Genomic DNA, 23,373 nt, shown 5'->3' on the forward strand with positions numbered 1-23,373 from the left:
CACCTCCAGCTCGGAGGCTGACAGCAGAAGGATGTGGAGCTGCTGGAGAGAGCCCAGAGGAGGCCCTGGAGCTGCTCCTGGAACCTCCTGTGTGCAGACAAGCTGGGAGAGCAGGGGGTGCTCAGCTGGAGAGGAGAAGGCTCCAGGGAGAGCTGCGAGCCCCTTGCAGGGCCTAAAGGGGCTCCAGGAGAGCTGCAGAGGGACTGGGGACAAGGGATTCAGGGCCAGGACCCAGGCAATGGCTTCCCAGTGCCAGAGGGCAGGGCTGGGTGGGATCTTGGGCAGGAATTGTTCCCTGGCAGGGTGGGCAGTGGCTGGCATGGAATTGCCAGAGCAGCTGGGGCTGCCCCTGGATCCCTGGCAGTGCCCAAGGCCAGGCTGGACATTGGGGCTGGGAGCAGCCTGGCACAGTGGGAGGTGTCCCTGGCTGGACAGGGGAGGGAACAGGATGGGATTTAAAGTCCCTTCCAACCAAATCATTCCACGATTCCGCTGTTCCCTGCCCTGGTCCCGTGGATGAGGGCTCTGTGTTTGCAGTGCATGACTCGGGGTGTGATGCTCAGGCTCAGCCCCTCATGCTCTGCAGGAGGAGTCAGGGCCTCACCTGCACTTCCGTCTGAGCTGTTGGTCCCTCCATCCTTGCCCGAAGCTCTCCATGTGCCAGGACCTTGGGTACAGTGCATTTGTGGATCTGTGCCATCCTTTCTCCAGAGTCCGTATCCCTTTCATCCTTCAGCCCTTTCAGCTCATCCTGCAAAAGCCCCCTGGGCTCAGGCTGCGGCACAAGAAGCCCCCAGTCCCAGGGCAGACCCCAGCCAGCCGTGTTCTCACAGTCTAGGAGCTCTGGGCTCAGCTGGGTGAGCCCCAGGGATGAAAATCGCCCTGGACCCGGCACAGAGCAGAGCAGGGACTCAGCTCCTCCTGCCAGACTCATTCTGGCTCCAATAATCTGTGCAATAAATTCAAATTTTCTTCTCTGGTTTCCTGCCTGTCACTCCTGTCTGTCCATGCCCACGCTGGCACTCGCAGGTGACCCCAGCAGAGCTCATGGGGATCAGCAAAACCCCGTCCACAGGGCAGGGATGGAGCAAAATGATGCCTCCAGCCACATCCACTCCTTCCTGCTTCTTATCCTGCTGGCAGCTGGGCAATAGCACTGCTGCTGATATGGGTGAAAAAAAAAAAAATAAAATCAACTCCTCACAATTGCAAAATGGTTGCAGATCCAAGGACTGCTAATTATACAACAGTTTCAGATCTGGGCTATTATTTATGATCAAAAAATGTCAATTTGTATAGACTCCAACATTTCACCTACTAAAAAGCTCACCCATTAATTCATGTTGCATTTAAATGTTCATTTTAGGCCAGATTTCTCTGGTTAATGCACACGATTCTCTTTCAAGTCCTTTGGAAGCCAGAGTTGAAGTTGAAAAGGAGAAGTGGCCCCTTTTCTGGAATCTTCTGCTGAGAGAAAAAAAAAATATTCATTATCTCTCAATATTTTATTAATAATCAATTTCTTATGATTATTTTTTTAATGAGATGCCATTACATAAATGCCCTCATTTTCTGGAGTGCATGTGGTATTTGTAAGAGCCCACGATAGAGTTTGCATGAATAATTCCCATTCAACTGACTATTCCCAAACTGTTCCCTTCAGTCCTCGGCTGTTTATTACTGAGGATGTGTGCTTGGCCACTCCACTTGTGGGGCATTATTGCTAATTGGGTGAGTGGTGTTCGACAGCCCAGACAGATTCGGGGTTAGTGGGTAGCACAGAGGGAAGAACGCAGCCACCAGGTGGAAATGTGGATAAAACCTCAGATCTGGGAGATTTCGGGATCAGGAAATATTTCCCTGAATCTCTGGGGGTCGTTTGAGTGGCACAGCAAGAAATCTGCTCCCCCCTGGGCCAGGGGAGAGGGACCGGGAGTCCTCTCTGCAGCAGCGACTCCAGGAGAGGGGACTTGATAACCAGGGCCAGATTTCCCTGCTTTACCTGAAGTAAAGGGGAAAAACACCATTTAAGGGATTGGATCCTTTCAAGACTGCGTGACCCAAGCAACAATAAAATAAAATCAAGCCCAGGATGGATTTCTGAAGGCACAGATCCCCTCGGCGCCACGTGATGCAGCTGCAGCTGTGCCCAGGAGTGTCTCGATAAGGAAAATCAAATCCAGTTCTGCAGGGCATGGGGCAGGTTTTTGGGGTCAGGGAGCTCCTTCTGAGCCCAGCTGAGGCTGGGCTGGATTTCAGTTCATTTTTCAGTGAGGGTGAGGTTTCTCCACTCGGGGCAGAAGCCAACGACCCTGTGCTGGCTGCTCTGACACCAGGTCAGGAACCTCTGGATCATCTCCCTGAGCCAAAACCACCCGCTGGGAGACAGCTCAGGAGCAGGGCCAGGATGAGGCACATCTCTGGGATGATGACACATCCCTGGGACAGTGGCACACCCCCAGGGCTATGGCACATCCCTGCGACAGTGGCACATCCCTGCGACAGTGGCACGTCCCCGGGACAGTGGAACATCCCCAGGACCAGGGCTCAACCCCAGGATAAGGGCACATCCTCAGAACGATGGCACGTCCCCAGGACAAGGGCTCATCCCCAGGACCGTGGCACTTTCCCAGGATGAGGGCACATCCCCAGGATGACAGAACATTTCCAGGACTCTGGCACATCCCCAGAACGATGACATGTCCCCAGGACGATGGCCCAGCGTGCCCGGTGAGGATCTGCAGAGCGGCTGGAGGTGGGAGGGAATCCCTGCATTCCTGCAGGGAGGGGGAAGGAGCCGTGGGTGATAAGACCCTGGCAGCGTTCAATAAGTCTCCGAGCCTGCTGCCTAAGTGAGATGTTGACAGAAACAAAAGAAACCCCGTTAGGAAATCTCTCCCCCTCCTGGAAGAGGGAGAGGGCTTTCTTGGAGGGGGGGAGAGGAAGGTTTGCATACATTTCAAGGCTCAGCCAAAACACAAAGTGCTTTTTGTGAACGCAAGAGAAAAGGACGTGAAGCAGGCAGAAGAGGAGGAGGAAGAGAAGGGGAAGGATGCCTCAATACAAAAAAGCTTAGCCTGATAAAATATTTAGGACGGGCTCACACATCAGAATATTAATGCTCTGCATTCCTTGTGCTTGCACTCTGTTGATCTTCATTCTCCAGTGACCTTGTTTACAGTATCTGAATTTGCAGTCTGCATTTTAATAAGGCCCTGAGAGAAGGTCTGAGACACAGCGCCTCACTGAACCAACTTCAAAACCCTGCTCCGACTGGTTGGAATTCTGGAGGATGGGATGCGGCTCCGGGGTGCCTGGTGCCCTCCGAGGACAGAGCCTCCGGAGAGCCCACCCCGGGGCAGCCGCCGCCGCCGCCTAGGACTGGCAAACTGGGGCAGCGCGGAGAGGCTCCTCCATGCCATTAATTAATTTCCCTTCCCACCTCCTCCAAGGCTCGGTGGAAGCCTGGGCTGCCCCACAGGGTGCAGCCAGCCCCCGCACAACGGCTGGTCCCCTTCTCTTCCTCCTGCCATCGCCAGGTGACCCCTGGACATCGACCGGCCGCTCCCCACGGGCTCTGCCAGCCGCAGTTAAGCAGCTGCGAGTGCCAGGGAGCCACGGTCCCCTCGGCAGGCAGCGCGGCGGGCCGGAGGCAGCCGCCGTCCCCTGCAGCGCCTGGAGAGCGACGCGTGTTCCCGGACCTGAATTGCCTAATGGGCTGTGAAGGGTCTCAGCAGGCAGAGCCCAGCCTCGGGGGGATGTGGGGGAGATGGAGCAGGCAGCGTGTTTGTCACATCTGCTCCCTGCTCCTGCCGAGAGGCTGCCGGGGCTGGGGAGGGCAGGGGGAGCCGGGAGCCCGCCCGGGGGATGCGCCAGCGCCCGGCTCTGCCCGCCCGGGGCTGGCAGGGTCCGAGCGGGCTGAGCCGAGCTCTGGGCACGGGACTGCGATGGTACGGGGCCATCCTGCGCCGGTCCCCATGCCACTCCGGTCCCCATGCCGCTCCGGTCCCCATGCCGCTCCGGTCCCCATGCCGCTCCGGTCCCCGTCCCGCTCTGGTCCCCGTCCCCCCAGCAGAGGGTGGTGGCAGCCCGTGGACACGCCAGGGCTGGCCAGCGCTGGAGAAGAGCAAGAACATCCCGGGCGGTGGATTCGGCTGGCGGTGTCCGGTGTCCTGCACAGCTGCTGGCAGCTCCCGGGAAGCCTCGCTGTCCCCAGGGACAGCCCTGCCCTGTTTGTCCCGGGAGAACGCGCTGCGAGGTTGGTGCGGTGCCCGGGCACGGCACAGTGTGCCCACGGAGGCACCGCAGCGCTGGGAAGGAGCAGCAAAACAACAACAGGGCCTCCGGGGATTTTGGAACAACCTCCTTGAAAGCAGATCCTGGAAATGAGCTTGGTGCCAGTCACACCCCCTCAAATACCCAAAGCATTCAGAGGGCGGGGAGACTCTTCCCTTATCCCACCCCACTCGCGCTGGGTTTCGGGGCACCCTTCCCTTATCCCACCCCACTCCTGCTTGGTTTTGCTTTTAGAAGAACCAGAAACGTCCCACGATTTGCAAAGGCAGTCGCGCTCCCTCCCCCTCACCGCCCACTCCATCTCTCCTCTCGCTGCCCCCGGGCTGGTTTTGTGCCGTGCCATGCCTGGGGTGTCGCCGTGGTGTCACAGGCAGGGGACTGTGGGCAGCAGCGTCCTAGAAAGGCGCTCCAAGGTATGTCACAGCATGGGCACCGTGCCAGGAGCGGGAGGCAGGAGCGAGTTTGTGTCCACACAGCACTTGGCACGTTTTTACTCCAACATAAATCATGGAATCGTGGAATATCCTGAGCTGGAAGGGACCCACGAGGGTCAAAGGACACCTCCTAGAGGAACTCAGCTAAATGAGTGAATCCTCATGGAGACTCTGGGAGGGAAAAGAGGATGGGGATGGTTTTTTCTGTTTCACAGATGGGAAAATACAATCCATAGGCTCTGGTGAAGCAAAGGTGGGAATGTGGAGCAGGTTCCTTCCAGTGTTACCTTTCTCACCTCGGCATCCACAGGGCCAGCAGCCAGCCGGGTGTTCCTGCCCCTGCACAGTCTCCTGGAGGAGACCGTCCCTGCTCCAATCCTGCTTTTTCCTGGAAAAAGCTCCTCAAGTTTCTCCCCTTTGACTGTTCACAGAGGAAGAGCTCAGGGCAGTGCAGCACCACCCTGAGGAGTCACACGACCCTGTGGCACCGGGGTCCTCTCCTGGGGGGTGGTCACGAGCTCCACTGCCTGGTGCTTCTTCCCTGTGAAAAGGGAGGAGTTTGGGAGGCTCCAAGGGCTACACCAGAGCACTGAGATCTCCAGCAAAGCAGGGAAAACGTGCAACTCCAGCTCAGGACTTGTTCACTGCCCTGACAGAGGTTCAGAGATTATTTTCAAGAGCAATTTGTTCCTCCTCCTGAGTGACCTTTCTTCCTTCTCTGAAGAGCTGCAGGCACAGACGTGCTCTGTCCCCGTCTCTGCTCAGCGTGTCCTGCCTGGCTGGGGTTTGTGAGCAGCTCCAGTGCGGGCTGGGCAAGTCTGGCCCTGCAGCTCTTTCCTTCCTGGGCAGCTGCCTGCTCCGTCCTTGTCACCTGCTCCCCTCCCACCACTTGTTTTTTTTTAGGATGCCTGAATTGAACTTGAATTCCAAACCATCACATAAGAGATCCTGGGCATTCGCTGGTAGTTCTGGAGGGAATTTCCCCCAGCACGATCCTCGCCAGACACACCTGGCTGCAGGAGACCTTCCTGAGAGCTGCCAAGGGCTGAGCTGGGTGTCCCCATCATGGCCAGCTCAACCAGTGAAGCTTGAGGCCGACTCCAGACCTCTTTCCCACTGTGAAATGAACCTCAGCACTTCCACACTACATTTTTGGTAGTCCCTCCTGGACTGGGACCCACGGTCATTCTGGGGACAGACTGACAAATCCCACCAGCCCCAGCTCTGAGGTGACCGGGAAAGACGGCAGCACTCACAGAGCTCAAGGCTGACTTTTGTTTTCCAGTTCAAAGCTTTTGGCACAGTCCCAGTCTCTCTTTCCAACTTGGCTGGGCAACATCAGAAGGCAAGGAGTGTGGCCACTCATTAAGTAAATCCCAATTCTCCCTGGGCTCTCTAGCTTGGCTGGCAACACCAAAATCCCAGGAAGGTGGGATTCCCTGGGAAAAGCCAGCTCACAGGGAGACACAGCAGGCTCTGAGGCCGGACTATGCACCCAGCTCACGGCATCCCCCCGCCCGCCCTGATACAGCTGCTCCTGTTGAAGGGTCTCTGCCCTGGGAGGTCCCCTTTGGGGCCACCACTTTGTCCAGAGATGTCATCTGGGGGAGCAGGATGAGGCTGCTGAGTCCCTGGGCACTGGGAGCAGGGATGTGGAGGGGGAGGCAGATGTGTCCTGGAGCCTGTGCAGGACCTTGGGCATGGAAGTGTCTGTGAGGAGCTGCAGAGTCCTCACTGCACATCTGCTGAGCCCTGCGAGGCACTTTTGGGGTGCAGAGGTGCAATCTCTAGAGAAAGAGGTTCATGTAATTGGCGATATGAGGCTTTGGAGCTGCAACAGCTGGGAAATTCCCTGGCCTCTGTGTGCCTCAGTTTCTCCACCTCTCAAATGAGGCCATCAATGCATCTTCCTGCACCATTTGAGACCTTTTCCCTCTGTGGCAGCTCACCTCCCCCCGTGACGGGGCAGAGGTTGGGCACTGGGATCAGGTCAGGCAATGCCAACCTGTCCCAGCAGCCCTGGAGCCGGGCAGGGTGGCACAGGTGCCTGTGCTGGCACAGCCTCGGGGCTCTCTCACTGTGCAGAGCTGTAGTGCAGAGGACACACAGACTCATCCCCCGCGTTTTCTTAAAGATCCCGGTCCCCTTGCCCGGCCGCGGAGTGTCAGCGAGGCTGGGCTCAGGCAGGGATGGAGCTGCAGGGACAGATGTGCTCTGTGTGCAGCTGTCCAGCACATCTGCAGCTCAGAGCAGCATCAAAGGGCCCTGAGCCGCTGCTGTGAGGGTCTCACCCTCGCCCCCAGCCCCTGGGAATGCCAATATCCATCAGATTGCCTAGCAGGCAGGTGGAGCTGGGAGGGGGGTGCTCCCCTCAGCCCTCCAGCACCGGCACATTCTCCAGACTGGAGCTCTGGAGACAGGGGCCACACCCAGGGACGGGTCACCCCTGGCAGGGGAACAGGAAAGAGATGTGGGGTAAATCCTGAGCCCCAGCACTCCGAGGATTGCTCCAAGCCACCCCAGAGGAGGAGTTTTGGGATTTTTCCTGCTGCCTCAGGGGGATGTGATGCTCTGTGCACCCCGATATGCTCAGAGCACGCAAAGGTGCTGAGCCCCAGTGCAAGATAAAACCATTTCCATGGGGAGCCTGGAAAAATCATGGGGAGCAGCACCTTTGGGGCCTGCTGTGGGTGTGCCCCCGAGGCAGGAGGGCCAGTCCGTGGCACTGGGTCCCACGGGAGGGTCTGCCTGTGCCGGGCCCCCCTCGCCAGCTCCCAACCCCCTCCCGTCCCCACCCCGCTCCCCCGGCGCTGGCAGAGCCCTGGCTGAGGGCTGGCCGTGATTTATTTCGGAACATTTCTTGCCTGTTGAAAGCCTGACCTCAGATATGGAGAGACGACGTGGGGAAGATGTACGAGTGTCTCTCCGCAAAAGTGCATCAGAGAAATTGAGCGTGAGCTGCCATCAATCTGCCCGGGAGCCGCGGCCCAGCGCAACAGCGAGGGACGGGAGGGAGCCGCGAAGGTCACCCGGGAGCTGACTCAGCCTCCCCGCTCCTGCCATCCATCACGGCCGCGGGGAAGCGGCAGGGAGCAGAGGCTGCAGGCAATCTCCGGCTCATCCCTCATCCAGCCCCGTTCGCGGCTTCATCGGGAGCTGGAGAGGCACAAATGTCACAGGGGGCACGGTCAGTGGTGACCTTTAGGTGGCCATAACGAGCCCTGACAGGCTCGTGGGGAGAGCCATGGCCCCGGCCGAGGCTCCTGCCCTGCGGGCCCCCAGGGGCTGGGACAAGGACGAGATGGATGGAAGGCAGGGACAGAGGTGACAGGAGGGTGTTTCCCTCTCGGTGGCTCCAGCTCGTGCAGCAGCAGCGCTTGGGTAACCTGCGGAGGGTCCCCTAAATCTGCTGAGGACTAGAAAGGAGTTGAGCTCTTCTCAGCAGTTCTTAGAGCAGCGAGAATGAAACCCAGAATCCCAGAAACCCTGAAATAAATCCCAGAATCCTTGAGGCTGGAAAAGACCTCCAAGACCATCGAGTCCAACCTGTCACTGAATCCCCCTGTGCCCTTTGAACCATGGAAAGAAGTGCCAAGTCTACCCATGTTTTGACACATCCAGAGATGGTGACTCCACCACTGCCCTGAGCAGCTCATTCTGAAGATTAACTCCTCTTTCAGTGAAGGAATTTTCTGTCATATCTACCCTGAGCCTCCCCTGGCCCAGCCTGAGGCTGTTCCCTCTCCTCCTGTCCCTGTTCCCTGCCAGCAGAGCCCGACCCCCCCGGCTGCCCCCTCCTGTCAGGGACTTGTGCAGAGCCACAAGGGCCCACCCTGAGCCTCCTTTGCTCCAGGCTGAGCCCCTTTCCCAGCTCCCTCAGCCACTCCTGGGGCTCCAGCCCCTTCCCAGCTCCATTCCCTGCCCTGGACACGCTCCAGCCCCTCAATCTCTCCCCACCCTTTATCCCAGCTCCCACCAGAGATCAGCAGAGATCTCAGCACCATGGGAAGGAGAAGCCCAGTCCCTCCCCTGGCCTGGATCCAAGCTGGTCACCTTCAGCTCGCAGCAAAGAGCACCTCCAAAGGGTTTTTCTCTGCAGATGATGAGGGACGATTAACACCACATCCCATCACAAGATTTCCGGAGTTCTGGAGGGACCTGAGCGTGAGCCTCAGACTTCTGGTGAGTGTCTTTGGAAAAGTTCTAAACAATCCACCTGCAAAATCATTTGGTGGTTTCTGCCAGGTGCCTGCGCAGTGACAGGCACAGGGATGCTGCTGTGGATCTGGCCCCAGATTACCTTAACAACTCTGCAGATTGGGAGCTCTGAGAGTAATTGATTCTCCACTTCATTAGTTAAACTGAAAAAGGAATTAAGAACTACCGAGGGTACGAGGGTACGGAAAAGTGGTTGGCCAAAGGCTTGTGCTGAGAACAGGTAAGCTTATTTACCTTTTGTTTTTAGCAGATGGGAATGATTTTGAAAAGAAAACAATAGGATTTAAAGTGGAGAATCACGACCTCATTACTTTTCAGAATTTCCTGTTGCTAAATTGATTCAGGTTTTCTGTTACTTTACAGAGTTTTGAAGACAGATTCAGTCACAGCAAAACAGATTTATTATTATTATTTTATTTTTCTGGTGAATAAACTATCCAGCCAAAAGAAGCCTCACAGCTGCCCACGGCTGGCTGTTGGTAGAGCCAAGAGGCTCCTAATTCACAGAGGACCTCTGAAAAGCCTTACCTCTGGTTTTGTTCCATGCTCCAGAGCACTGGTGAGTAACAAGGTAATTCCCCAAGGGTCAGGTCAGGGGGACATCACCGCACCCACCCCTGAGCCTGGAGGAGGGTCTGGCTCCAGGGTTGAGGTTAAGTGGGAGGAAAGTGCCCAGAACTACCCAGAGGAGGACACAGCATCTTCCAGGGATCTTGTTGGATGGGACTGAGGAACCTGAGGAGCTCCCGGGTGGAGGGAGGGGCTCTCACACTGTGGTTGTTCATCCCATGGAGAACGTGGAGAGAGAGCCCCAGAGGGGACATTCCAGGCAGGTCAGGTCAGGGAGGGGCAGTTCCTGCAGGGACACAAATTGTTCCCAGGTCACCTCTGGGAGGTGTGGAAAACCCTCCTTGGTTCCTGCTCCCACCTCTGCACTTCTGTTTCCCACAAAATCATGAGGAGCAGCTGAGGGCTCTTGGAATGTTCAGCTGGAGCAGAGAACTCCGGGATCTGCGGCTCCTCCCGAGGGGCAGCTCCGATCTCTGCTCCTGGGCCAGGGACAGCACCCAGGGAGCGGCTGGAGCTGGGCCAGGGCAGGCTCAGGCTGGAGAGCAGGGAAAGGTTCTTCCCCCAGAGGCTGCTGGGCACTGCCCAGGCTCCCCAGGGAATGGGCACGGCCCCGAGGCTGCCAGAGCTCCAGGAGCGTTTGGGCAGCGCTGCCAGGGATGCCCAGGGTGGGATTTGGGGTGTCTGGGCAGGGCCTGGGGCTGGAATTGATCCCTTGTGGATCCCTTCCCACTCAGGGTGTTCTGTGGTTCTGTGTAATTTACTGTGTAATTAATTAATCCTTTGTGCTGCTGCACATCCTCCATGGTGGAGGGTTCCCCTCCCTCAGCGTGGATGTCTCTGTCAGGTGTCAAAGCACAAACGAAGCTGAATCTCCTCTCTACTGACACTGCGGGGACACCAGGACCTCCAAAAAGCACCGTGGCCCTGCAAGAGGCACTGAGATGCTCTGGAGGCCTCAGCTGATTTCCACAGGGGAGAAGAGCACTTGGACCCGCCTGAGCTTCCAAGGCACCTTTGCCAGGCAGGGAATTGCCCAGGAGCCCAGCCCTGGTCTGGCTGCCCGGGTGCCGTGGCCAGGACGGGCTGTGCTGGGGAGATCCCGGCTCCTCCTGCACCTGCAGGATCCCGACTCCTCCAGCCCCGGGGGGATCCCGGCTCCTCCTGCACCTTGGGGATCCCGACTCCTCCAGCCCCGGGGGGATCCCGACTCCTCCTGCACCTGCAGGATCCCGGCTCCTCCTACACCTGCAGGACCCCGGCTCCTCCTGCACCTTGGGGATCCCAGCTCCTCCTGCACCTGGAGGATCCTGGCTCCTCCTGCACCTTGGGGATCCCAGCTCCTCCTGCACCTGGAGGATCCCAGCTCCTCCTGTGTCTGTCTCTCCCGGAGCTCCGCCGGCTCCCGGGGCTGCGAGGCAGATTGAGCTGTTTGTTTTGCCTTGTCTGTCTCTTTATGCATCCCCAAGTCCCCAGTGACTCCGACAGCAGCTTCCAACACGGAAGGCATCCTTGTTTTCATATATCTGTTAAATAAAATGTCAGCAGGTGACAACACAGCCTTCGCTGGTGCTGCTCCATAATTTAACTGAGTTAAGAAGGAATCAGAGCCTGGCACCACATTTAGATTTAGAACCTGGCCTGTGCTCTATTTGATACAGACCCCAGCATGCAGAGACAACCTGTCCATGCCCAGGCTTCCTTCTGCACTGCTTCAATGTGTGCTGATCAACTCTCACGTGCAGGAGGACAGCACCATTCAGGTACCCTGGTGTGCCGGTTTGGACAAATTTGGAGGAAAAATATCCTCTGACAGAAGGCAGGTCACAACCAGCCCTCCCCCACCAGGTCTGGGGAAAAAATAATTTTCCTCGGAGGAAAGTGAAAGAGATAAAAAACCTATTTATTTAACAAACACACAGGAAAAGGATAATAATGCTAAATAATAAAACCTCTCACTGTGGAGAGAAACCTGGGAGGATTTCAGAGTCCTTCTGTCAGTGTGGTCTCTCTCCTCCTCGTGGGAGCTGGGTTGGTGTAGGCCCACCTCCAGGGCCTTGGTGGAAAATTCTCCCAATGTGTTCTGATGTTGAAACAGCCCAGAAGAGAAGAAGGGAAAAAACTGAAGTCTCAGGAAAACAAAGTTCAACTCTCGGTCTCCCTCTGGAGAAAAGGAGCTGAAAGCTGGCTGAAAAGCAAGCAGGGCGCTTCCTCTGCTCTTGCTGCTGCAGAAGCAGAGGAGTGTGTATCTGTGTCCTTGAACAACTGCTTTCAAAAGTTCACTCAATTTGTTTTCCTCTCCCGCCTCTCAGGCTCACTTTAAAGGCACAGAAAGACACAAAATTAATTTCTGGGCACAGAGCAGCAATAGGGGATACACATCATAAAGTGACCCCAAGACACCTGGCCTGGCACAGGTGGGGCCGGTGGGCACTGTCACCCCTCCAGGTGGTGCCACCTGGACAGCTGAGCCTGAGGAGCAGGGATGAAGAAGTGTTGGAGGCTTTTACCACCACCAAAGGTTTTACCACCACCACCACCGTGGTTTTTAGCACGACCAAAGGCTCATTTTTCCCTCTCACCCACCCCAGCTCTGTTGCTGGCAGAAGCCATCCCACCCTTCTTGGTGACACGGTTCATCTGAAACCGGGGCTGCACAGCCTGGGCCTTCCCCTTGGACGTTTGAATTTTAAAATGGTGCTCACAGAACCACCCAGAACCCGACCCATTCACTAAGAACGTTCCCTGTGCTGGCAGAGAGGGTGAGAACTCGCAGCCCTCGCCCCTCTCAGCAGCTGCAGACCTGTTTGCAGGGTCTCATCCCGAGCAGCAGCACTGTCAATCACAGCCCATGTTCCGGGAGAGGAGACAGGTTTTCTCCTATCAAAGTGACAGGTACAAAGCCCATCCCTGACCTCTGCTCCCCCGAGCTCTGCCTAATGCTCTGCGAGATGCCCCCCAGCCAGTGGTGGTCTCCAGGTGAGGATTCGGTATTGAAATCTTACATTTTATAGCTGGAATAGAAAAAGATCTGTTCATTCTGCGTGTGGGGAGTGTTGACACCACCCTCTAGCAATCCTTGCTTTCAGCTGACGCTGCTCATCACAATTAAATATGAAATTTTAAATACCAAGTTACCGTGACCATGAACTTCATTTTTATTGCGGCGTATTCACATCTCTCCTTTTGTTCGTTCTACAGCACACAAGCGGCTGGACTCCTGCCTGGTGGTGAGTGAACTGCCCTGAAATTCCCTTTAAAAACAAGCAGAGACAACCCTTTTTTTTTTCACATTTATCATTACACAGCAGGTTTGTGAAGTATCAATTAGCCGTGTTGATCTTTCCATTCTTTAAACCACCCTGCAACCACAGCAGTGAGGGGCTTAACGCAGCCCTCACCTTCCTGCATCCTCTGCAGCACGAATTCATTTCCAAACAGGTTATTTTGCAGAGCAGGAGCTGTTATTTTGCCTTTCTGAGATCAAAGCAAGGAGCTGGGCTGGCTCTGACTCTCTGAAAACTTCTCCACGCTCTGGCCACCCTTTCTGCTCTTTCACGGCAGATGAAAACATGGGCTTTGCCACCCTCAGTGGCGTCAGAAGTCGTGAAACTCTGGTAAAAAGCAGTGGCGAACTGAATGCACAGTGTCTGCCACAGGCTGGAGGTGTATAAAGAGCTCTCTTTGCCAAGCTGCCCTTCCCAGGATCCTGTTGATGCAGCAGGAACAGGAGAGCATCAATCATTGGCCATTTCTCCCCGAAACTCCTCTCTGCGGGTCATGGGAAATGTCCCCCCGCGCCACACTCAGTTAATTAATTTGTGTCTCTATGCACGGCAATAATTGAGTCTCTGGTTCTTTTCCCCACGGTGCTCAGCAAGGCTCTTCTCTCCGCTGGGCTGAGCAGAGCAATGAGCCCACCTTGGCTCTGCCGTGGGCTGGGGGAATTTGGGGAAAGCTCTCAAAGTGTCCAAGGCTGGACGGGGCTTGGAGCAGCCTGGGACAGTGGGAGGTGTCCCTGCCCATGGCAGGGGGTGGGATGGGATGAGCTTTGAGGTCCCTTCCAACTCAAATCATTCCATGATTCTGTGATGATTCCAAGTCTCTCATCCCACCCCACACCAGCCCTGTGAGCTCCAGGTGGATGCTGGACATGACCTCCCCACCTGAGCACCACAGGTGCTCTGGCACTGCTGCCTGTGCTGCCTGCTTTGCCCTCCTGGGAGAAGTCAAACTGATTTCCCAAGAGCTCGTTCTGGATCCAGAGGGATCCGTCCCAATGCTGTGTCCTGGCTCCCCCTCACAGCCTGGAATCCCTCCAAGGACCCTTTTACCACCCCCAGAATTACAGAATTCAGGCCAGGTTAGCCACAGGCTCCTCTGCATTCACCTCCTCCCTGTGCTGTGTGACAAACCCCTCCCAGAGGCCCATTCCCACGAGAAGAGCTGCTCTGCCCAGGAGCTGGTGCTGCCCTGTTCGAGTTCTCTGAGCCCTGAGAAAACCACCAGGGCCAGTCCTGAGAGCCTCCCCCTGGGCTGGCGGGCAGCAAAGCCCTCCTGACCCTGCCAAGCTGCCCACAGGAGCTGCCCCTCAGCTCCCAGGGGCTGTCAAATTGATTCTCCCACTCTTTTCTTGGCTCGCTTTGCTCCCGGCTCCACGGCCAAGCTCCCCAGAGGTCACATTCCTGCTCACACCGATTTGGACCCCACAGCACGACCCTTTAAAGCAGCACAGCACTCATTCTGCTGCCACACAGGTGCGAGGTTGGACCCTTTCCTTCATCCCTTCCCGTGTCCCTCAGGAATTTCCACACAGGAGACGAAAGGAGCAAAGCACTTCGGGGACTTTTTTATGTGCAAATACAACAAAAGGAAGCAGCCGCTTTGCTCTGCCCTAAACCAAGTTTGCACTGCAGGAGAAGAAATCCTGAGGTGGGTTTGGGAGGTCCCACAGCAGGGAAAGCTGCAAAGCTGGCACTTGGGGCTGCCTGAGTCCCAACGCCGGGTGTGCCCAGAGCTGTCACCGCAGTGCAGCCCCCAGCCCCTCCTGCGAGCAGCCAGGGGCTGTGTGCATCCAGCCCGTCGAGCTGTCACCGTCCCGCAGTGACAGACACGTTACAAGCTGCGAGACAGACAGGGCTCAGCACCCTGTCTCCTGAGCCACGGCTCGGGGCGGAGCGGGCAGGAGGATGAGCTCAGTTTAGGCTGGAGCTGGAACCAGGCCAGGAATTACACACCCAGCCCAGCTGCCCTCTGCTCACAGCACCCACTGCAGGCCCAGGCTGCCGGGGAGGCTCCTGGTGTTCATCTCCTCAGACCTGTCCAAAGAATTCCAGCAAAACACCCCTTCCTCAGCCAAGCAGCCATCACTTCCCCAGCTCCAGGTGGGAAACGTGGCTGTGGCTGCTCTGCCTGTCCCTGTGCCCCCGAGGTGACCGTGGCTGCCTGTGACAGGTCAAGGTGGCTCAGTTGGTTGGGCAAAGCTGTGCTTTGCACCTGCGGAGACATTTCAAAGGCAGCACCAGAAAATAAAAGTGTGAAAGGAGAGCAAACCTCCTGCTTTGAAACTCCTGGAGTTGTTCATCCTCTGGAAAGGAAAACAGAACATGAAAACACTTCAAAGAGACCCCTCCAGCAGCCAGAGAGGAGCTGGTGTGGAGCTGCAGTGGGAACTCAGGCATCCCCAGGTGTGCGAATGCCTGAGAGTGTCCCTGCATCACAGCCACCGCGGGAATCACACTCTGTGCTGGAGAATAAAGCACAGAGAAGCTCCACATGGTCACCTCTGCACCATGTAGGATGTGCTCGGCTCTGCAGCTCCAGCCCTACCCCTTGAACCGTATCCGAGTGCAGCTGTACTGCGGGGCGAGGAGAAAATTCATTAAAACCCATCCCTCTGGAGGAACGGCACTGATATTAAGGGTCTATCAATAATGATTCACTAGGCCATGATAGCAGTGAAATTGCAGTGATAAAGGGTGACAAAATATTGTAAGATATGTGCGTTGGGGCTGTGGAGGAAATTATCTGATGTGAGACACATGTGATGATGTGCAGGGAACCAGCTGCTGCCCACGGTTAAGGGCAGAGAAAAGCACAGGGAATTCACTGCTGGTGGAACGAGGATTTACCTGGGGACTGCTCCCTCGGGATGGGGACTGACCCCGGCACAGCGCCTGCACTCCTGGGGGAGGAGCCCTCGCTCCGGCCAGACCTCCCCGCTATACCTGCAATTAATCACTAATGACTGGTGGCAAAGAGCAGCGCTCCTCCCCTCCAAACTCCTGGTGTGCGGTCATTTCCCATCCAGAGCAATCCTCCGGGGACATCCCTGAGTGCCAGCGGCAGGCTTTGGGTTGCTCCTGTCACTCCCAGAGCAGGCTCCAGGACAGGACAGGCAAACCCCCGTCAGCGCCAGCTCTGCCTGTGCCAGAGCCCGCAAAGCCGGGCTGGCTGCTGAGGAGCTGCCCAGCTGTGCACGGTGGGACTGGGGGCAGCACGAGGAGCCAGTCCAGCTCTCCACATCCTCCTGACAAACTCTCCCTCACCTTTTCCAGGCTGGGACACCACGTTCCCTCTTCAAGATTGGAGGAGCCCTGAGCCGGCTCTGGCAGCAGCAGAATTTGCGGCTCCCTGGCTCTAGGGAATTCCCTGTCCCTCGAGCACTCCCCATCCCAGCAAACCCCCATTGCCAGCCCCCTGGAGCCTGCTGTCGTTACCTGCTGCCACCCCTGAGCCTTTCCCTTGGTGCCCGCTCGGGATTGATGGGGCTCAGGATTGCAAGCAGTAAAAACGCGGCACGGAAACTGCAGCACGTAAAAGCTGCCCCATAAAGAGCAAAGGCTTCTTCTTCTCCTCCCTGGAACCCGTAAAACACCCAGTAAATCCCAGCCCCAACGCAGCACAGAGACCGAATCCAAAAAGGCCAGGAACATCCCGTGATTAGGTGGATGTTGTGAGCGATGGTTTTAGCAGGGCCCAGTGGAGCTTGTCTGGAACTTGCTCCCAATTTGTGTGATTTGACTGGGGGGATCTCGAAATGAACCCACCTGTCCAGAAGCCTTTGCTGCACCTGTTCCACAGCATTCAGGGAATGTGCTGCTGTTCCCGTCAGGCTGAACGTGTCAGCCTGAGGCTGGCACGGGAGTCCGAGGGGGAATGGGGAAGGAGAGTGGGAGATGGGGAAGGAAAGTGCAGTGGGAGCCACGCTGCTCTCCTGCTTTCTCCTTCCCTAATGGACTCAATAATCGACTGGCAGTGGGAGTGAAAGTGCTCTGGCCAGGCAGTGCATGGAACATCTGATCCCCTGCCAGGACCTGGGGGAAGGAAACAACCCCGAGAGCCAGGGATGGAGCAGGGAGCATTCCTGAGCAACGGGAGAGCTGGGGGTGGGATGGCTGAAGGGGGCACTTCACCCTCTGCCTCTCCTGCCCATGGCAAAGATGTGCCACAGGGCTTTGCTGAAATCCCTGCCCGCCTGATCCTGGCTCACCTGTCCCACCCCACCAGTGCCAAGCCAGCAGTGCTTTGTGGAGCTCCAGGGAGGCTGGGACATGCCAGGGGGTGCTGCCAGCCCGGACACAGCTCAGAACACCGGTGCCTGCGCAGGGTGTGGAGAAATGGATGATCCTTGGAGACAGGGGCCGCGGAAAGCAACCTTTGAACTGAGGGGCCGTGCCCCCTGTGCCCTGATCCCCCTTACATAAAGCATCTGCTGAGGTCGCTGCTGTCCCCAGCTCCTCCGTGGTGGCTCCTGGAGGGCCTAAATGACATGATTATCCCTCCTTAGAAGAGCATTTCCAAAGCCCAAGGAGGGCTTTGCTCACTAATCTGGCATTCAGTGCAGATAATAGGCTTGGAGACGAAGCCCTCCTGGAGTCTATTTTAAGGTGGTTTTGTGGCTTTGTTGCCTGTCACAGCAAGAGCCATCCTGCTCCAGCACTCCGGGGGCACTGCCACGTCACGGTCACCCTTACCCGCTGTTCCCTGCCAGAGCAGCTCCTTCCCGTGCCCATGTGCCATCCCCAGCCCCTGCACCTGCCCAGCCTTGCCAGGCTCCTGTCTCCCCCTTTCCAAAACCTTTAAGGGGTCTCCTCGGGAAAAGGGTGGAGGTGGAACGGGCATCTTGCAATCCCGGAGCAGGGCTGGGCTGAGGTGTTTGCCCAGTGAGGTGTTTGCCCCATGTCCCTGTCTTCAGTGGGTCACCCTGGCAGGGGTGCCCTGTCCAGCCCTGTGAGGTGGCCTGGGCCAAGGGGCTCCACACTGCCGGCCAGGAGTTCCCTTGGTTCAGGAAATTCCTTATTTAGGGCGATAGCTGAGGCTGTTTCGGAACGGAGGCTCCCTCCAAGGCCAGCTGGGGCCACACTGTGCCCCACCCCAGGGCAGCACCCACACAGGGGGGCAGGGGAAGGGAGCCCAGCCTCCCTGGCATCCAGAAGCACCTGCGATGTGGGGACTCCTCTTCTCCACGGTACTCTCCAGCCTTTTCCCGTCCCTGTCCCCCTCTCCCAACTCCACACGCCCCCACCTTGCTTCTCGGGCTCGCCCCGCATTTCAGGTCACCGCACCCAGCCGGAGAAGGGCCACAGCCAGGGGACGTGTCCGGGTGGGTGCTGTGCCCCCGCGCCCCGGCTCCCGCAGCTCCGGGCGCTGCGCAATCGGGATTTCCGAGCGCAGCCGATGCGTTCGCAGCAGCGTGCGGGAGCCCGGGGCCGGCTCGGCTCGGCTCGGCTCGGCTCGGCTCGGCTCGGCTCGGCTCGGCTCGGCTCGGCTCGGCTCGGCTCGGCTCGGCTCGGCTCGGCTCGGCTCGGGGGTGACCAATCCTCCCTTTCTGCTCCGCTGGGAGCCGCTGGGAGCTCACCCAGCGGGGGAATTCAACGCAGATTCCCCATCAGGGACAGTCTGCCCCCACTGCCAGCGCTGGCGTGGCGGCTCCAGGAGCCCCTGAGGTGCCACGGCCGTGGGGTGCCACCACAGCCAGGTGGCCAGAGGGAGCAGGCGAGGGCTGGGCTGAATCCCAGCCTGGGCTCCTTCCCACCGGCGCCTCTCGGGTGGTGCCAGGGAGCTGCCACAGGCTTTGCCTCTCCGTGGGGGATGCGTTATCCCAGGCAGGGTCATCCGTGGGGAGGTGGAGGCAGGGACAGGGCTGTGGAGAGACGCAGGGACGTGGGGGACCTGCAAAGGCTGTCACAGGCTGTTGGGGCCCTTTGCAGGCACCCACAGAGGCCGTGTCTGGGCACGGAGAGCTGCCACTTCCTTAAGGTTTAGGGGTCTCCTTGTGGCACTCTCCAGCCTTTTCCTGCTCCTGTCTCCCCTTCCACAACCCCACGTGCCCCCACCTCGCTTTTCAGGCCCACATCACGTCTCATGTCACCACTCAGCTGGGGAAAGGGACATCTCCAGAGTGCAGGGGTCCCCTGCACTCCCCAGCTCACAGAGCTCTGTGGATAAGGTGAATCCACCCCTGCCCTACCCCCGGGTCTGCCAGGAGGATGGAGGCACCAGCCAATGGCACAAGCACGGGGAGCTGGGAAGGCCGGGCTGGCAGAGCTCCGGGAGTCTCCAGGGCTCTGTGGTCCAGCCCGGCATGCACTGGCAGAGCTGCCGGGATTTGTGGACTGGAATAGCATGAAATGATGCTGAAAATCCGGGTTAATCTGAACCGGCTCCAGAGGCCAGTTCTGCCAGAGCTGCCTCTTTATCTGCAGTGTGAATCTAAATCCACAGCAGGCTTAACTTGGGTCTTGGCAGCTTTACGTCGGCTCTGATTAGCTCACATCACCTTCTTTACAGCTTCCTGACCCTCTGCTGGGGAGGCTGCCTCCAGATTGTCCATGTTTTATATTTACACAGCAGTGTCACTGTCCTCAGGAGTCCCCAGGGCAGCTTCCAAAAATGCCCCCTGGCCTCCTGCCTCCCTGTGAGCCCCATCTGAGAGACGTCATCCAGCATCCTCTGACAGCCAGCAGGTCACAGAGGGTGGGAGAGCACCCTGCAGTGCTGAACCCAGGCCTGGATGTGACCCAGCCACGTGGAGCTGGCAGCAGATGGGCTCTTGGGTGAGGGGTACCTGAGCTCGGCTGGGCAGGTCCGTGGCAGCCAAAGTGCTCCTTGTTCACTGCTCCTGCCACCAGCCCCCGGCACGAGGTGGGAAACGCCTGCACGCCCACCTGCCTCCAGAGCTGTCACCCCCTGAAAACAAGGCACTCGGGGGGACTTTAAACCTCTCGCAGAATCGTTAAGGTTGGAAAAGCCCTCCAAGATCATCGAGTCCAACCATTAACCTCATTCCTGGCCTGCTGCTGTCAGTCTGTGTCCTCTCATCACTGCTAAGGGTCTCATCGAGGCTGAAAGCAGTGGGAAAGGGATTTAAATCCCGGAGGAGAGCACAGCATTCCCAGTATAAGCCATTCTGGAGTGGGTGCAGATATGATTTTAAAAGCAAATTTAAATCACAGCTATCAGATCTAGGCTGGAACACCTGCCCTGTGCCTGTGTCCAGCGTTGAACGGATGGAAGGAGGGAAGGGGCTGGTTCTCCATGTGCTGGAGGTCAGGGCCTTGGGATCCAGCAGCTCAATCACCTCCCATGGGATTGGCAGCACCAGGAGCACGGGTGGGACAGTGGGAAGGTGTTTTGGGACACTGCTCCCTGACCAGGACACCAGAGCAAATGAGGGTGGGGTTGTGCCCCTCCCCTGGAGATCCCACAGGAGAACCAGCCCCAGCCTAGAGCCAGGAAGACGGTGGGAGAAGCAGAGCACAGCCAGGGGTGGGTGGCCCAGGGACTCTGCTCTTCACGGGCTGGGAGCCAGGCAGGGCCTTCCCCAAGGTTTGGGTGCAGAGCTGGCACCTCAGGCAGCTGGGAGAGGCGGCAGTGGCAGAAAGACCCACCAGCATCACGTTATTAATGAGGAGGAAGACGAGGGCAGCAAGAGGGTGGGTGGTGGCACCTTTCTGGCAGACAGGGGAATTTTGGGTGGTGATTCCCGTTTTTCAGCTCTCCAGAGCCTCTGCTCACCCTTCTCTGTCCCATCACACCAGACTGGGGGGCTCTGTTTGCACACACGGACGTGACAGTGAACACAGCTGGAGCAGGGAAGCCCAGGGAGCTCTCGGGATAAGCAGGCACGGCAGAAACCTGGAGGATGGAAGAAGGAAAACCACTCCTGTTCCTGAGCAGAGGAGTTTGGTCACTCCATGGAGCAACCACTACACTCTCCAAGGAAGGAGAGACCATGAGGCTGCTGCCCTGGGCCCCTGAGGCCCCTGAGGCCCCTGGGCTGGAGTTCAGTGGTCTCTGCAGAGCATTTCTGCCTTCAGGAGATGCTCCTGCAGTGAGCAGAGGCAGAGATGGGAACAGGCAGCTGGGAAGAGGAGCAGCCCTCTGTCCCCCGTGCCCAGCTCCTTTCTGGAGCAGATTCCCAGCCCCTGGTTGTGCTTTATTTGGGATATCTGCAGAAACAGACATGATGGGCATGGAGACTGCGACACCACGGCTGGGGATGTGCTCAGGGAGGGCAGCACGGATTCAGGAGGAGTTTCCCTGAGGGAGCAGATACCCTTGGGCAGTGCTGCCATCCCAGGCCTCCCCTTCTGGCCTCCCCTCTCCCTTCTCCTTGGCTGCACCCGCGTGGCACCAGGGCTGGCAGGGGCAGAGGTGTTACCAGAGGGCCCCACAGCCCGAGCTGGTGGTACAGGGGGATGCAGAATTAGGGCCACGTGTGAACAGAGCCCTTGCAGAGAGTCAGGGACCTTCCTTTAGCACAAAAACTCCCCCTCTTTTCCCATTCATGGAATCGTTTGGGTTGGAAGGGACTTTGGAGAACATCTTATCCACCCCCTGCCATGGGCAGGGACACCTCCCACTGTCCCAGGCTGCTCCAGCCCCAATGTCCAGCCTGGCCTTGGGCACTGCCAGGGATCCAGGGGCAGCCCCAGCTGCTCTGGCAATTCCATGCCAGCCCCTGCCCACCCTGCCAGGGAACAATTCCTTCCCAAGATCCCATCTAAATCTGCTCTCCTGCAGCTCCTCTGCCCCCACCATGTGTCAACCTTATGGCTCCAGGTGCCACGGCAGCCACTTGGGACAGCTGGGACAGGAACTCTTTACTCAGACACACCGAGTGTCACACAGCTGGTGAGGTCTGCCCCCCTGTGCCACCAAACACCCAAGGTAATCTCTGATTTCTCAGCAGATCCCCTCCTCCAGCCTCTGCCCCAGCCTTTGATGGGTCCTTCAGCACCAAATACCAGGGACCTGGAATTGCTGGTGAGGTCAGCGAGGCTGGGGACACAGAAGAGGATCAGTGGTCCTGCCTGCAGGTGGGACACAGCCCCCGTGGGCAGCTGGAGTGAAGACAGACAGACAGACAGACGTGGGCTGACACATCCCCCGTCCTCACACACACCAGGACACTTGCTGGGGTCGGAACAGGGCCACAAAGCCAGGAGGATGTGTTCCCCCATCACTTGTGCCACACAGGGACGTGCCACACAGGGACGTGCCACAATTGCCAGGACTTGCAGAGGGATGAGTAAAAAACTGAGCAGTGACCAAAAACTGACAGCCGGGAGGAGTGTCCAAACCCACCTGCCCCCTTCCTGCAGCCCCTGCCCCACTTCTGAGCCACCAGAGCCCTGCTGGACCCCCAGGGTGCTGGGATTTCCCACATCCCAGCAGGACAGCCAGGGCAGCACCTGTTTGTGGGGCAGGGAGGGCTGGCAAGGGGGGATTTGCTGAAGACCCTGAGCTGTGGTCCCAGGTGGGTGTTTCAAGCCAAGCCGAAGTGGTGAGCACAGAGATTCCCACTCTGGGACCCTCTGGCAGACCCCTGGGGTCCGTGGAAGGAGAGGGATGGCCAGTGGACACCGCCTGGTTTGGCAAAGAACAGGAGGACAAAGAGGAGAGGGGCGATGCTCAGGGGCTTCACCGGAGAGCACAAGAGGCACTGACAGTTCCGGCTGCCAGGGACAGCCAGAAGCCCTTTCCACTGAAGCTCAGCTGGGAGAGGTGCTGAGGAAGCTCTGAAGGTTTGCACCAGATGCCAGCAGGGCCAGGATGGAGCCAAAAAGCAGAGACTGTGTCAGCTGCTGGGATAGAAAGTGTAAATCCCTGGATGTTGGCTGAGAAAAGCTGCACTGCTGCCCTAAATTATTTCTGCTCTCTTCACTGCTGTCCCCAGCTGCCTGTGCTGGGCCATCCCTGCCGCAGCAGAGGCTTGTAATGTGCTGTAATTAAGTGGGCACAAGCCTAATCAGTCTGCAGAGAGCCTTGGACAAAGGCACTGCTAATCCCCGGCATCCCCTGCAGCAGGGCCAGGCACCGTGTCAAACCCCAGCAGAGTTCCAGCCAGGCACAGGTTGTCGCCTGGTGACTTTTCTGTAGCAGACTGAACTGAAATCGGCTCTGTATCAGCAGCCCCTGGGCTGGAGAGGGGAGCAGCCAGCACCTCCTGCAGAGCCCAGCAGGGAGACCAGGGGATCCAGCTCTGGCCTTGGCCCAGGGATCTGAGACAGGGAACATCCTCAGGAGAGCAGGGTGACAGCATCCCCAGGAAGGGAACGTGCAGCCCCCAGGAGTGCCAGCACTGCTGGTCCCTGGGGGAGACCCACGCTGGTGAAATCCTGGTCCAAGTTCAGTGGGAAGGATGCTGCAAGCACCGGCTGTGCTGTGTGTTACAGCTGCAAGGGTTCCTAAGAGCTCTTGTTCTTCCAGCGAGGTCACAGAATCACAGAGTCACAGAATGGTTTGGGTTGGAAGGGACCTCAAAGCCCATCTGCCATGGGCAGGGACACCTCCCACTGTCCCAGGCTGCTCCCAGCCCCATCCAGCCTGGCCTTGGGCACTGCCAGGGATC

The sequence above is a fragment of the Corvus moneduloides genome, chromosome 23 (genome assembly GCF_009650955.1).
Source record: "Corvus moneduloides isolate bCorMon1 chromosome 23, bCorMon1.pri, whole genome shotgun sequence".
Taxonomy (NCBI): Eukaryota; Metazoa; Chordata; class Aves; order Passeriformes; family Corvidae; genus Corvus; species Corvus moneduloides.